General features: G+C 40.6%; 1 pseudogene; it reads right to left on the bottom strand.

Moving 5' to 3' along the window:
- LOC148065612 (claudin-15-like) overlaps positions 1 to 3,814 on the bottom strand; it is a 12,531-nt pseudogene extending 8,717 nt beyond the window's left edge.
- Between the last annotated feature and the right edge of the window lie 1,102 nt (positions 3,815 to 4,916).

The following is a 4,916-nucleotide window of genomic DNA, read 5'->3' as shown; positions in this document are numbered from 1 at the left end:
TATATATACTCCATACTTAAATTAATACTAAAAGATCATCAAAATATAAAGTATAAACTACTCGCTTCATCTAAGAGCTTAAACGTTTGTATCTAATGATTATTTATATATAATAATGAGATATAATCATATTATATAATAATTATACATAATATAATAAGAGATATAATCATATTATATAATAATTATACATCATATAATAAGAGATATAATCATATTATATAATAATTATACATCATATAATAAGAGATATAATCATATTATATAATAATTATACATAATATAATAAGATATACATTATAATGTATAAACATCACATCAACATCCACTCAGACTGAATAACTGTCTCAAGACAAGCCTGGACAGACGTAGAGACACCAGTTATTTAAACGTCTGTTCGTCTGTCAATCACACCTGAGGTCGTGGATCAAAGAACGAAGCGGGACACACCTGTGAGGGGGGGGCACACCTGTGAGGGGGGGGCACACCTGTGAGGGGGGGGGACACACCTGTGAGGGGGGGTTAGAGACAGGAACCTCACTCAAGAACATTTGAATGATTAGAAAAGGAAACAAAGTAGGAAGTTCTCTCCACAGGAGATCGTGGCACAGGAAGTTTGAAGGAACCAATAGGGCGATAGGGGGGCGTCCTCTCGACCTCTCGACCTCTCGACCTCTCCACCTCTCCACCTCTCCACCTCTCCACCTCTCCACCTCTCCACCTCTCCACCTCTCCACCTCTCCACCTCTCCACCTCTCCACCTCTCGTCCTCTCCACCTCTCCACCTCTCCACCTCTCGACCTCTCGACCTCTCCACCTCTCCACCTCTCCACCTCTCGACCTCTCCACCTCTCCACCTCTCCACCTCTCCACCTCTCGACCTCTCCACCTCTCCACCTCTCCACCTCTCCACCTCTCCACCTCTCCACCTCTCCACCTCTCCACCTCTCGACCTCTCCACCTCTCCACCTCTCCACCTCTCCACCTCTCGACCTCTCGACCTCTCGACCTCTCCACCTCTCCACCTCTCCACCTCTCCACCTCTCCACCTCTCGACCTCTCCACCTCTCCACCTCTCCACCTCTCCACCTCTCCACCTCTCGACCTCTCGACCTCTCGACCTCTCCACCTCTCCACCTCTCCACCTCTCCACCTCTCCACCTCTCGACCTCTCGACCTCTCCACCTCTCCACCTCTCCACCTCTCCACCTCTCCACCTCTCCACCTCTCCACCTCTCCACCTCTCCACCTCTCCACCTCTCGACCTCTCCACCTCTCCACCTCTCCACCTCTCCACCTCTCGACCTCTCGACCTCTCGACCTCTCGACCTCTCCACCTCTCCACCTCTCCACCTCTCCACCTCTCGACCTCTCGACCTCTCCACCTCTCCACCTCTCCACCTCTCCACCTCTCCACCTCTCCACCTCTCCACCTCTCCACCTCTCCACCTCTCCACCTCTCGACCTCTCCACCTCTCCACCTCTCCACCTCTCCACCTCTCGACCTCTCGACCCGGGATGTGCCTTAAATATAGCGATGTTTCTACAGTTCAAGGACCTGATCGACCTGAACAGTCGCCGGCGTCCGATGGATCGTAAAGATGTGTTTGTTTGACTCGAAGAACAACGACTCGTGACTCACAGATCCTCTCCTAGTGAAGCATTAAGACCCGGAAACAGGAAGTGACGGAGCGACCGGAGCGGACTCGTGTTTTGACCGTTTTAACACACAAACACACTGAGGGAGAAAGCAAACACTCTTAGACACACACACACACACACCCTCACACCCTCACACCCTCACACACTCACACACTCACACACTCACACACTCACACACTCACACACTCACACCCTCACACCCTCACACACTCACACACTCACACACTCACACCCTCACACCCTCACACACTCACACACTCACACACTCACACACTCACACACACACACCCTCACACCCTCACACCCTCACACACTCACACACTCACACACTCACACACTCACACACTCACACCCTCACACACTCACACACACTAGTATATGCAAAACAACTGCTAGGAAAGACACAAAAACACAAAAAACTAAACATACATAGTGAGAAAAAAAGACACACAAACAGATTATCTAGTAAACAAACTTGTTAACACTAATGTTAACAACAAACACCAACAAACTGAGTATCTACACACTGAGTATCTACACACAAGCAACTATGGACTCACAACAAACAGATTTACAAGGTAATACAAACACTACATGGGATTATGAAGACAAACACACAAAAACACATCCTTGTGTGTTGGTTGTGTGTCTGTGGCTCACAGTGTCGTTGGTTGTGTGTCTGTGTCTCACAGTGTTGTGTGTCAGTGTCGTGTTTTGTGTCTGTGTCTCACAGTGTCGTGGTTGTGTGTCTGTGTCTCACAGTGTTGTATGTCAGTGTCGTGTTTTGTGTCTGTGTCTCACAGTGTCGTGGTTGTGTGTCTGTGTCGTCAGTTAAAGTCGTCACGTACCATTGAGTGCGAGCAGCGACGGGAAGTCGCGACAGTTGTGTGTCAGTGTCGTGTTTTGTGTCTGTGTCTCACAGTGTCATGGTTGTGTGTCTGTGTCGTCAGTTAAAGTCGTCACGTACCGTTGAGCGCGAGCAGCGACGGGAAGTCGCGACAGTTGTGTACTCCGGTGGCGTCGGTCGCACACGACATCCACAGGTTCTCGTAGATGGTGCTCGTGGTGATGACGTTGCCGTCGACCGACGACACCTTCCAGTTGCGGTTCGGGGTCGCGACCCCGACCATGACCCAGGACACGAAGCCCAGGAAGAAGGAAAAAGCTTCCACCGCCGCGTTCATGTCGGGAGGTTTGAGGAGTTTGAGAAGAAACTTCAGTCGAAACCAAAGTTTAATGATTGACGCTTCGAGTCGTTTCTTTTCAAGTGTTTGTTCAACAGCCTGTGAGGCTCGAGGACACAGAGGTCAGAGGTCAGAGGTCACGAGGCTGTCGTTTGTCTTCATGAAGATCCATCAAAGCGACTCGAGGTGAAGAGGTTTGAAGAAGATTTAAGTCTTTAGAGTTTTTAAAAGACGTTCTTTTACATTTTAATGACAACCAAACCGTTAATGAATATTTTAAATGATAATTGTTTGTATATTTCTCGTGGTTGATATAATGTGTATAAAGTACTTGTATATTTCTGGTAGTAGTACCTGATAAATGTGTATAAAGTACTGACCTGGCAGTGCGAGCAGCGAAGGGAAGTCCCTGCAGTTGTAGATAATAATAATAATAATAATAATAATAATGTTAATGATAATAATAATAATTATAATTATAATTATTATAATAATGATAGTAATAATAATAATAATTATAATTATAATTATTATAATAATTATAATTATAATTATAATTATTATAATAATGATAGTAATAATAATAATAATAATAATAATAATAATAATAATAATAATAGTAATAATGATAATAATAATAATAATGATAATAATAATAGTAACAATAATAATAATGATAATAATAGTAGTAATAATAATAGTAATAATGATGATAATAGTAGTAATACTAGTAATACTATAGAGTACTGACCTGGCAGGGCGAGCAGCGAAGGGAAGTCCCTGCAGTTGTAGATGCCGGTGGAGTCGCTCGCACACGACATCCACAGGTTCTCGTAGATGGTGCTGGTGGTGATGACGCTTCCCTCCGTGGTGGACTCTTTCCAGTACTGGTCCTCCAGAGACACGTAGACCAGGATCCAGCCGGCGAAGGCCAGGACGAGCGCGAGCAGCTGGACCAGGTCCTTCATGATGGCAGCGACATGTGAGTCTCTCCTCCTGGACTCACTGGATCCGCCTTCAACCCTCGTTATCAGATGAACATCTGAGCTCTATAAAGATTGTGTTGTTGTTCGTGAGGTCATGAGCGTCTGCTGTCTCACATACTACCGAACATAATACTTCTCACAAGTACTTCTTGAATGAAGCCATTAGCGCAGCCGTGTTTCTCACAGTCATGAACGTGAGATTCTTCACCTCGTCCTCTTTTCTTCATCTTTTCTTTCTTCCCTGCAGATGTGTTTTTGTGTTGCAGACGTGAAGAGAAACACACAAAACTACAGTTTCCTCCCAGTTTATTCAAATTACTGCTTCTTGAATATTTATGTCCAAGGTTTTTATTGACATATTTAAATGTATTTATACATTTGTATTGATATATTTGAATGTATTTATACATATTTATTGATATATTTAAATGTATTTATACATATTAATTGATATATTTAAATGTATTTATACATTTGTATTGATATATTTGAATGTATTTATACATATTTATTGATATATTTAAATGTATTTATACATATTTATTGATATATTTGAATGTATTTATTCATTTTTATTGATATATTTGAATGTATTTATACATATTTATTGATATATTTGAATCTATTTATACATATTTATTGATATATTTAAATGTATTTAAACATATTTATGGATATATTTGAATGTATTTATACATATTTATTGATATATTTGAATGTATTTATGCATATTTATTGATATATTTGAATGTATTTATGCATATTTATTGATATATTTGAATGTATTCATGCATATTTATTGATATATTTGAATGTATTTATGCATATTTATTGATATATTTGAATGTATTTACGCATATTTATTGATATATTTGAATGTATTTATGCATATTTATTGATATATTTGAATGTATTTATACATATTTATTGATATATTTGAATGTATTTATAAATTTGTATTGATATATTTGAATGTATTTTTACATATTTATTGACATATTTGAATGTATTTATAAATATTTATTGATATATTTGAATGTATTTAGATATTTTTATTGATGTATTTAAATGTATTTAGATATTT

This window comes from Callionymus lyra, chromosome 14, assembly GCF_982586985.1.
Source record: "Callionymus lyra chromosome 14, fCalLyr1.hap1.1, whole genome shotgun sequence".
NCBI lineage: Eukaryota > Metazoa > Chordata > Actinopteri > Syngnathiformes > Callionymidae > Callionymus > Callionymus lyra.
Note: the sequence above shows the minus strand (reverse complement) of the source record. Positions and strands in the feature narration are given on the sequence as shown.